The 12,157-nt window shown below is 35.3% G+C and overlaps 1 protein-coding gene across 3 annotated transcripts in view; it reads left to right on the top strand.

The window, feature by feature from the left end:
- COG5 (component of oligomeric golgi complex 5) overlaps positions 1 to 12,157 on the top strand; it is a 326,514-nt gene that overhangs the window by 259,706 nt on the left and 54,651 nt on the right. The window lies entirely within an intron of this gene.

Here is a 12,157-nt window from a genome sequence, read left to right as displayed (position 1 = left end):
TTAAAATATATTATTAATGACAAGTTACATTTTAGTGTTTATCTCTTTTTTTTGGCTGTTAATAACAATTTCTGCTACTCCTTTATGTTTTTAAATTTGACCTATTTTGTTCTTTGATCTTGCCATATTCCTATTCTTTGAGTTATTTCACTGGAAACATTTAGAGGAAAATAGCCAAAGTCAAGTTTTTAGTAGGAAAGAGACTTGAAACAGATTTTTAAGTAGAATATCTCCTCTATTTGTAAATGGAAATGTTGACTTGAAATTTGGTGTCATATCTAAGTCTAAAACTGGAAGATTCTTTTTGTGGATAAAATATTTACACCTCAAGTCCACAAGGTCGAACGAAAAGTGACAGAAATCAGGTCGATCATTAATTGAATGTTCAACCAGTGAGATAAAGGAAAGCTAGAATTTTAAAGTGAGCATGTTTTCAAAAAGGGTGATTTTGTTAAGGTCTAGAATCGACCACTCCTCAATTGGACAGAGGACACACGCGATAATGCAAGTCACACAGCGAGGTTTATTTCCAGCTAGCTGGGATCCGAGTATCTGCCCGTCGCAGCGGGTTTCAACAAGGACCCCGAGCACTCAAAGCCAAGGGTTTATATAGCATTTTTAAAGCATCCACTAATTTTCCATAGCTTCAAAGAGTATACATATCATGGGCTTGTTCCACATTCTGGTGGTTTGACAAGATAAGCTGGCTTGTACCCCACCCAGTCGGCAGTTAACAAGATAAGCTCTTTTCAAACAGGACATCTGGTCCACACCCTGTTAAGGCTGTCCAGAAAATGGCTTCCTTTCTTATGCTAACCTACTCTTACAATTTGAAAATATAAAACTTGAAAAATAGAATGAGCAGCTCCCCAGGACCCTAAATTTATTTCCCTAAAGGTTAGTTATGGACGTTTCTTGGCTATCAGAACGTTTTCGTGTACCTAACTATGGCTTTAATCCACATCAAGACGAAAGGATTTTTTTCAAGTTGGTGCTTTCTGTGGATCTTCATTATGGTCATCTCCACTCACTGTGTGTGTCCGGATATGTTCTTCCACATGTCTATAAAAACTATATGCTGTTTCTTTTCAACCTTATTATTTTAATATTCTAGGGTATACTAGAATATAACATATAAAGTATATTTATGGTTCATATATATGCTTACAAAGATCTGAAATTATTTTATCATTATGCATGTATATACGTATTATTTTTCTAAAGCTTTTCTATTATTAATCACCAAAGTTGTGTGTCATACAACCCTAAACCTGTATAGGGACAAATTCCTAAATGCTTTTTTCTGACTCTTAAATGATACCAGAGAATTCATTTTTTAAGGTTAGGGTAGGGCCATAAAAATAAGTACCATTATTAAGCATTTGTAGTAGCTTGGATTGTGCCAAGTCATTTTCAGTATTATTTTATTTATTTCACAACAATCCTATGAAATGGAAGTACCAATATTTGCCATTATAAAATGTGGAAATTGAGGCTAAGAAAGGTTAGTAGTATGACCAGTATAAACTGCTAAAAATAAAATGCCAGATAGCAAGTATTAAAACGAGCATTCAAACTCAGATTTGACTCTAAACCAAGCTTTGAAACTCTTGAGTCTTAACACAAATACATCTTTCTTTTTTATTTAAGAAAAGTGGGATTGTGCTATACATACTGTTCTGTAATTTACTCATTCACTTTACAATATGACGTAGAGATCTATATCTACTGTTTTAATATATGTATAATGTATTTTATTTATGTGTCATAGTTTATTTAATTTCTGTGTTCTTAATGGATGGTGTGTCAGTACATTCGGGTTGCTATTACAAAATGCCGTAAGCTGGGTGGCTAATAAACAACAGCGATTTATTTCTCATAGTTCTGTAGACTGGAAAGTCCAAGATGAAGGTACCAGCATATCCGATGTCTGGTGAGAGCCTCTTTTATGCATGGTTCATAGGTCGCTATCTTTTCCCTGGCACCTTATAGGACGGAAGTGGCAAGGTTTTCTCAAGCCTCTTGTATAAGGGCACTAATACTATTCATGAGTACTGCACCCTCATGAGCTCATTACCTCCCAAAGGCCCCATCCCCTAATACGATCACCTAGGGCATGTGAATTGGAGGAATAATAAACTTTCAGATGATGGCAGACATTTAGATGGTTTAGTAGTTTAATTTAGAAATGATAGGGATTTAGCCTTGAATTTTCACATGTGAGTTACACACAATAGGGTTTACTTCCTCTAATATGTATTTAGTTTAATATGTGTCGTGTGAATACCAGCTCCCAAGGTGCTCTTTTGTGAAAATGAAATCAGTGTAATATTTTAGACTTTCTTCATTTAAAAATTTGTATTCATTTGTCTTGACAGTAGTTGTGAAGTTATAATTTACTAAGTAGAATTTTAGGTTCAAAATACACACAAACACACACACACACACACACATATACATATATATATATATATATATATACATCATAATCTTTTATGATTGAACTGTACAAATTGATTATTTAATGGTGATATATTGGTAATTTGTATGGTTCTGAAATATGACCTTTAGAAGAATGTCACTAGACCTTGTTATGGCAATTTGAATAATTTTTTTGTCTTCTGTATATTAAAAGGAAATTAAAATATTTATATATAATGGAATTGTTTTATAATTTATAGGCTTATAAACTTGTGTGATATCAGAATTATAGGCAAATATACTGATAAGTATTCCTTTTAAAAGGTAAATTGTCAGTGAATTTTCCAACAATAACTGTAATTATCTGATGGTTTCAGAGAATGACATCTAGAATTTTAGTGTATAAATGTGAAATATTATAAACTGAGAAAGTAGATTGGCATTTAATTACCTTGCAGACCATTTGAAACAATAATAGGAATGACATTTAAGGGGAGGTTTCAACTTCCGTGCCGGTGAAGGGCTGCATATGAGGTTAATAGTTGTAGATGGCAGTAGGGCTTTTTAAAGGTTTGTAAATGTACACTTTATTCTTTGTATAATTTCATAAGTAAGTTGAAGACTTGACATTTCTATAATGGAATAAAACCTACATGTGTGACATTTAAATGATACAGAAACATGAGTTCTACTTTTTTAGTTTTAAAAGGATTATTTAATGCAGAATTTAAATGTCATCTACCTGGATACTGCTCAATATATCATATGGAAATAATCTCTGTTATAATTCAAATAAAGATTTTAAAAAATATGAAATCGCTAGAAAGAGTTTTTACATTATGTGCAAATAAATGAAGCATATCAGTAGATTCTCTTGGACAAATGCACTTTAGCTTAATACAAATACAGTCATCTCTTTGGATTACCTACCCTCTTGATTCTTTTGACTTTCCGCTCTTTCTTACCTTTGTGTACTCTTACGTTACGCTATTTTAGGATCATTCCTCCTCTTCTTTAAGTTAGCTCTGACTTGTTTCCCCAACTTGTGAGAGCTTGATTTTCTGGGTGCTGTGCCAGCTCAGTAGTAGTTGGTCATGCTTGTCTACTGGCCAAAGTGAAGGCCAAAGTGAAGACAGAGAAATGTCAAATAATGGTTATTGTCAGTAGGAAATATTTTCAGGAGAAAGTCAAACTTCCAGGTTGTCAGTTAAAGTCTGTCAAAATCTGAATTCGTTTTCTGTTGCCACAAGCACGTTGCCTAACAGACAAGCACAGGACCTGAGGGGCATGCAGTCGGCCTTTATCCCTAATACCTCTCAGGGCAGATGGGGCAGCCAGGTGAGTGCTGAGCGAGGCAGGCTTTGCTCATCGAAGGCTGGCTGCGGGTCTGGGCCGGCCTTCCCAACAGCTCTGTCTGCGGATGGGCTTGCTGTGAAGGCAGAGAGAGCATCCGCTTTAGTCTGGCTCCCCAAAACAGCCCATCCGCAGTGCTGTACTAGACAGCCGACTGACGGTGTGGATGCAGAGGGGTGACGGCTCAGTCAGGGCCGCCGAGGCTTTCTGTCACAGAGCCAACTTGGGAACCTGGCAACAACAACAAAAAAGAGCTCATAAACTTTTCCTTTGATTCCTACAGGCCTAATCTCCCTTCCTGAATCCTAATAGTGTGCATTAAACTTTTTAAATATTTATTTTGTTGAGATATAATTAGCCTATAACATTATATTAGTTTTAGGTGCACAACATAAATTTTTTTTCTTAGGTTGAGAACTTTTAAGACTGACTATCTTCGAAACTTTTAAATACACAATACAGTGTTATTAACTGTAGTCCCCCGGCTATGCATCACATCCCCATGATTCATTTATGACTGGAAGTTTGTACCTTTTGAACATCTTCACGCATTTCTCCCATCCTTCAGCCCGCACCCCCTCGCCTCTGGCAGCCCCCAATCTGTTCTCTGTCTCTGTGAGTGGGTTTGTGTTTTATTTTTGCATTCCACATATAAGTGATATACAGTACTTGTCTTTCTCTGTCTGACTTATTTCACTTAGCATGATGCCGTCAGGATGCCTCCGTGTTGTCACCAATAACGGGGTTTTCTTCCTGTTTTATGCCTGAATAATATTTCAGAGTGTGTGTGTGTCACATTTTCTTTATCCATTCAGTAGTCCATGGACATTGCAGTTGTTTCCGTGGCTTGACTAGTTAGTATAAATGAAACTGCAGTGAACACAGAGCTGCGGATAGGTTATGAAATAGTGATTTCATTTTCTTCCGACAAATACCTAGGAGTGGAACTGCCAGATCATATGGCAGTTTTTTTTTAATTTTTTGAGGAACCTCTATACTGTTTTCCATAGTGGCTGCATCAATTTGCAATCCCATGAAGAGTGCACAAGGGTTCCCTTTTCTCCACATCATTGCCAACACTTGTCTGTTGGCTTTTTTTGATAATAGCCATTGTGACCGGTGTGAGATGATATCTTATTGTGGTTTAGATTTACATTTCCCTGATGATTAGTGATGTTGAGCATCTTCTCATATGTCCATTGGCCATGGGGGTGTCCTCTTTGGAGAAATGTGTTCATATCCTCTGCTTATTTTTTAATTGGATTATTATTTTTTTTGCTATTGAGTTATATGAGTTCTTTATATATTTTCGATATTAACCTCTTGTCAGATACATGATTTGCAAGTATTTTTTTCCAAGTGTGTATTAAATTTATGACATTTGACTATCAGCTTCATAGCCAAAGAAGATAAAAAGTTATTAATATGTTAAATCCTTTAATGATTTTAGTTAATGTTAATATTACTTTAAAAACTCATTAGCCTTTTTCTAATATGCTTCATTTGATGATACATATATATCATCACATTTTCTAATCTTTATTGTTCCAAGCCTGTTTTCATTACTATAAGCATATAATATTCAGATAAATATTTTCCCTCTTCTATTTTTTATTTATCTCTTTCATTACAAAATATACTGAAACTGGAGTTTCTTCAGTCTCTGAATAAATAGAATTTTTTATACCAACTTCAAGAAATACAAATAGTAGAGACTTGAAGAGAAATCGGACAATTAGATTATGCCCTATAATTTTTTACTGCCATGTTAACACTTAGATACTATGAAGATTTTCTTAATATATTATTCATTTTTTCCTACGTGTTCTCATTGTCAGGATTAGTCTGAATTACCTGATCCATTTTCACTGGAATTGGAAGTCTTAACACTATAGAGCTTTTAAATCTTTTTAGGCACATTAGTGATCGAGAAGAGCTTTTAATCTTATGCCTGTTCCAAGGAATAGGAATATGATTTAATTCCCTGATTATCATTCCCAATTACACTATGTGTTTGCGAGTGTTTCTGGGAGCGAAAGTTGTCAGCATTTAGTCAGGTTAGGGTGTAATTCACTCAGAGCACCCTCTTCCCTGACACACACAGACAGCAAATACAGGGAACAGTAAAGCTGTATCAGACTCACAAAAAACAGAGATAACCTCCATTTACCTGTTAGGGCTGCAGTGGACATCACCCTAGTGTGCTAGGAGGCAAGGTTGCCTTGCAAATGGAACCAAGGCCAAAACATGCTCAGGAACTGGATCTGCAGTATTCCAGTGCGATGGATAGATATGCTCTGAAATGGAGAGCTGTGATGGTGAGGAGGGAGGGTGGCCAAAAGGGCAACCGTAAAACCCCCATGCACCAGGGACAGACAGACAGGCAACAGAAGACACTCGAATAAATGCCTCCTTTTAAAAATTAGGATGCAAACTAAAATTCACTGCATTTCAGTATAAAAGAACTCATTGCATTTTAGAAGCTATTGATTGTCTTAATTATCCTTTACCATATCAAGCACATAGCACACTAGGGATGAAAAGGATTTTTCTGAAAGTAACCTCACAAGGTGATCTGATCCTAAATTCCTAACTGGGGAGGTCATGATAGGTAGTCACACCCCAGGCCTATAACTTTTTATTAAAGTTTATCTTTGCCTTAAGCAGGTCCTGTCCATTGTTTCTGTATATCTAGGTTAACATACCTTTGAAAGAAGTAACCACCCTCAAGAGAGCAGATAATTTTGTTAACTAATCCCCACCGTGCTTTCTCCCACCTCCATGTAATCTTACTTACTTCCCTCCTTAATTCCAAATACATAAAAGTACCACAAAACTGTCATTCTCCGAAGCATTTGAGATCTTGCTCCCCAGTGAGGATGGAAAAGGGATATAGGTTAAACCTGACAAGCTCAGGAGCCTGAAAATAACCACATAGGATGACGTGAACATAAAAATTCCTAACTAAGATGGACCATGGCGGGAAGTCACATCTTTAGCCTGAAGCTTCCTTGGTAAAGTCAATCTTGACCTTAAGTGAGCCTGTCTGTGGTCTTTTTGCATCATCTGGGATAACATCCTTGGAATGTCAGTCATCCCTTTCCGGACCAGAGCAGGAAACTACAGAATCCCTCATTATTATTCTTGTCCCCAGATTACAATCTCTATGTGCTGTAAAAAGTGAACTATTAACGATCCCGTACCCACCTATGTGAAAGAAGTACCTGTATCTCCAGTTTACTTTCGTCCAATCCCAGAGAATTCCCCTCTTTGCTTTCTTCCACCCCCTTAATCTACCACCAGTGGATTTCATGTAACCATCCTCCTTTGATTCTATGTAGAAAATAAGCTGCAAACTGCCATTTTGTGGAGCATTTTCTCAGTCTGTTGAGATTTTGCTTCCTGGTGATTGTCAGTTTGGCTCAAATAAACTCTTATAAAAATTCTCGGCAAGTTTGGATGTTCTCGTGTCGGGAGCACTTCCAGGTAGCTAATTAACTTTTACTCAGCTCATTAGTATGAATTTGTGCCAATTTAGAATTTAGAAGACATACATTTAAAAATGATACATGTGGAAAGTGTTTTCTCTATGATAGGAGTCAAGAAATCTTAGGGTCAGAATTGTTAACTGAGGAGGTCTGTGAAGGAGTTTCAGAAGGTTCGTGAACCCCAGGAAATTATAAAATGTTATGATATGTGAATTTGGTGGGGGGAAATATAGAAACAGATTTCAAAGAACTCTATGACCCCTCCTCCCAAAGTAACTGAAAAATATTTGGAAAATATCACAAATATTTTGAAATTAAATAACATACTTTTAAGTAACTCCTGAGTCAAAAATGAAAATGTAAAAATATATTTGAACTAAATAAAAATCAAAATATAAAATATCAAACTTTGTGGAATGCAATTAACTTAGGAAAACTCATAGCATTAAATGCTTACATTGGGGGGTGGTTCTCAAATAAGTGTTCTAATCTTCCACCTTAAGAAACTAGGGAGGTGAAAAATAGTTAACATCATAAGTAAGTCTCCTCTGACCATCTCTCTACACAAAAAAGAAAAACTTTGAACATCACATTAAAACACTGCCATTTTTTTCCTTGAACAAATTTAATTAGAAAAAGTGGGTAGGATTTGGGCAAAATTATTCCACAATTAATTATGTTTGTTGTCAAATCATTTATTGCAACCACTCTGGAACCATTTACCCATTGGCAGCTTGTTAAGTTATGTTAAGTCTGTATTTTTAAACCACTTTTTGGGGGCATTGGTTTTTTTTTGCATCCAAAAGCATTAATTGATACACAAGGTATATTATAATAACAATCTTTTAATAAAAATTATATATACGGAGGGTGCCAAAAAATGTATACACTTATTAAGAAAGGAAAAAACGGTATTAAAATTGTAATATGCAATATATAACAAAAGATGAACACAAGTCACATTTGACTTCTGCAATTACAAGAGGTGCTCAAATTGGTTACATCAGCATAATTTTAATATAGTTCTTCCCTTTCTTAAAATGTGTATACATTTTTTTGGCACCCTCTGTAGTAAAAAACAATTAGAAAATGGCGGGGGGGAGCAAATTAAATTCATAGCAAGTAGAAGGAAGGAAATAATAAAGATGAGAGCAGAAATCAATCACGTTAGAAACAGAAAACGAAAAAAAAAAATTAATGAAACCAAAAGCCTGTTCTAGAATGTGTTGATATAAGAAACATCCAAAACTGTAGAGAATTTTTAAGAGTTTATTTGAGCCAAACTGACAACAGCTGCTGGGAAGCGAGATCTCAGATGCTTCCCAGAATGATAGCTTTACAGTTTCTTTGAAGAAGAAAGTAAGGTACAGGATAGTTTACAAGATTATGTGCTCTCTTGAGAGTGGTTATGCCTCCACGGGGTCTGGAAGAAGGATTGCTTCTGGCATTTCAAGGATGTGTTAACCTAGATGCACTAAAACAGTGGGCAGGGCTGGCATCAAACCTCTCACTAAGGAAGTTAGAGGCCTGGTGCATGGTTAACCACCGTGACCTGCCCAGTTAGGAATCTGTAATCAGGTCACTCTGTGATCAGGTCACCCAGGTTTCCATTGGATTTATGACAGCACTACTTTTCCATCCACAAATTTTAAGTAACTTGTGAAATCAACATATCTGTAGGGGAGGAAACACCTTCCCTCCACACTCCTGAGTTCCATAGCTGGCTCTATGAAATAAACTGACAATAGAGAGATTAACAGGAGGAAAAAGTATACAAACGTAGTTTTTCAATAGTAGGTGCATGAGGGCATCACAGAAAAAAAAAGTGAATACTAAAAAAGGGGATGCGATTTGAGAGCTTATAATGGAAGGAAAGAGGGTATAGGTTACTTAGTGGAAAGTAGATAATTTTTGGAAAGGATGAGTGAGCCCTTAGAAGGATAGATGGGAGGTATGATAGCTTGTGACAAAGTTTGCATGGGTGTGATGTTTGCTTTTAGTTTCCTCTCGTGATAAGAGTGAATCTTCCTTGGTTGATAAAACTCCACTGGGGACGATTGAAGACAATTGAGCTCCTTTTGGAGGATCTGCCTCTCCCTGTATTTGCTGTTTTTCAAGTGCCTTCTGCTCAAAATAATGAATATACCAAGACAATATTTCGGAGTGCCATTCCTTGAACTCCTTCATGTATAATGTCAATATAAGAACATCCAAGCCTGTAGAGAATTTTTATAAAAATTTGAGTCAAACAAAGGATACTCCTGGAAGTAAGATCTCAACAGACTGAAAAAAATACTTTGAAGAATTAACAGTTTGCACTTTATTTATGCATTTAAGATTAAGGAAGGAAGAAAGGAAGATTACGGAAGTGGGAGGAAGCGTGGAGGGGATAAGATGACAGGATAGTTAAGGTTATGTGTACTCTTGAGGGTGGTCACACTTTAGAAGGAGGGGTCTGAAAAGAGGAATTTCCAAAGTGTGTTAACCTAGATGCGCAGACAGTGGATAGGGCTTCGCTTAAGGAAAAGGTAAACCTTTTATTAAAGAAGGTAAGTGTTGGGGTCTACCTATCATGACCTGCCCCGTTAAGAGTTCATGATCAGATCACCCTGTGATGTTACTTTCCATAGAACCCCTTTACTGTCTGTAATAAGTTATATAAAATTGACTGTTTCTATTTACCAGCTACAAACAGAAAATAGAATTTATTTTAGAAAAACATTATTTATAGTAGCATTCGAAAATATTAAATTCCTATGAATAATTTGATAAAATAGGAACAAGACTGCACTGAAAACTGTCATAGTGAGAAAAATTAAAGAAGAATTAAATACATGGTGGTATATATTCTTTTCATAGATTGGATGACTCAGTATTATAAATGTGACAGTTTTTCCAAAATTGATCTACAGATTCAGTGTAACAGTATATTTTTTAACAATACAAGAAGATGTTTCTCTGCTAGATATCAAGACTCATTATAAACCTACAATAATTAATACAGTGAAGCATTAGTACAAAGACAGAAACAGAATATTGAAAGAGAAACAGCACCACACATTTATGGTCACTTGATATGTGACAAAGATGGCATTAGAAAACAGTGGGTAAGGGATGGTCTTTTTAGTGAGTGATAATGAGTTTGTCTGATAGTCTTGTGGAAAAAAATGAAAGTTGACCTTCACCAGAGACAAAAATCAATTCCAGGTGTGAAAAGAAAACCGTAATAGAAATGCCTACATATGTACACCAAGAGATATATATATAGCAGCATTATGTGTAACAACTCCAAACTATTATAGAAACAACCCAGATGCACATCAACAGTAGAACAGATACATGAATTCTGAGATATCCATCAGTGGAATACTGTACAGCACTGAAAGTGAATAAACTGCAACTTACATACATTCCTATGTGGATGAATCTCAGAAACATAATGTTGATCAAAACATATATATATATATATATATATATACATATATATATGTGTACATATGTGTGTATGTGTATATATATATCTCTACATATAAAACAATGTTATTATAAGTGAAATAATATATATCCTGAATGATTCCGTTTATATAAAGAAGTCATCTTGCAGGAGGAAGAAGGAGATAGTGATTGAGCTGGGACCACAGGGAAAGTTTTTGGATTGCTAGTTTTGTTTAAATTTTTTGTCCTTTTGTGGTTATAAGTTTTTAATTTATAATTCATTTATCTGTGCATTAATTTTTATATACATTCCTATCTGGATTTTGTATTTCAATTAAAAATACTTGGATTATACAAACATGTATGTAGGTGGCACCTAGGTGTATCTAGCTTTGTAGGAGAAAAATCATTCAGTCTAGGACTTGAAAGGATATGAATACTTTTATAAATTTTGGAAGGTATTTAGTGAATCTCTAATATTTAATAAACTAATTTTAGAAAAAAATGAAAAAGGACACAGATTAATTAGGAAAAGTGGAAATGCCTTGTTTCTTCCTTCACCAACCACCCACATCTCCCTAGTTTAAACATCTAAGAACTCCCTAAAATAAACTAAACGGAACTAAATATAATTTGCTATACATTTTGGAAATTTGGAGCAAAAGATCTCTCTCTCTCTCTCTCTCTCTCTCTCTCTCTCTCTCTCTCTCTCTCTCTCTGGCATCTTTTCTTGGTTGTAGATTTCTTCCTTTCACTTTCATAAATTCAAAATATATGTGATCACTCTCTTTGCTAAGAACTACTTATTTGGAAAATTTAATTTCTAAATAATCAGTCTAATAGTCTAATAGTCTAAAGATTGACAGTAATAACAAGGAATATTGAGCTCTGGGGAATTCAGATCCCCTTCTTTTCTTCCTCAACCATCCACAGAAAATACTTCAAGAAAATACTGGTAGTTTGGGAGCATGGTTACAAATTGGTGAAGGTAATACTTTGTAACTACAAAGTTTTGTAAACATTTTTATGTGCTGATTTGGAAAAGTCTCTTAATATATATTATTAGGCTAGAAAAAGAAGGTGGAACTAGTACATGTAGTAGTCCCACCTATAAGTGAAATAGATATATAAATAAATGCTGTTTTGTGCTTTTCCTTTTTTCTTTCTTTTTTTTCTGGGAAGTCACACCTAGACTTCATTAGTGTCTGACAGGAGAATGGGACTAGGATGTGGAGAGAGAACTTTTGTTTTTCTTTTTTTTCTTTCTTTTTTAAATTTATTGGGGTGACAATTGTTAGTGAAATTACATAGATTTCAGGTGTACAATTCTGTATTACATCATCTATAAATCCCATTGTGTGTTCACCACCCAGAGTCAGTTCTCCTTCCATCACCATATATTTTATCCCCCTTACCCTCGTCTCCCACCCCCCACCCCCCTTACCCTCTAGTAACCACTA

This window comes from Rhinolophus hipposideros (assembly GCF_964194185.1).
Source record: "Rhinolophus hipposideros genome assembly, chromosome: 18".
Classification (NCBI taxonomy): Eukaryota; Metazoa; Chordata; class Mammalia; order Chiroptera; family Rhinolophidae; genus Rhinolophus; species Rhinolophus hipposideros.
Note: the sequence above shows the minus strand (reverse complement) of the source record. Positions and strands in the feature narration are given on the sequence as shown.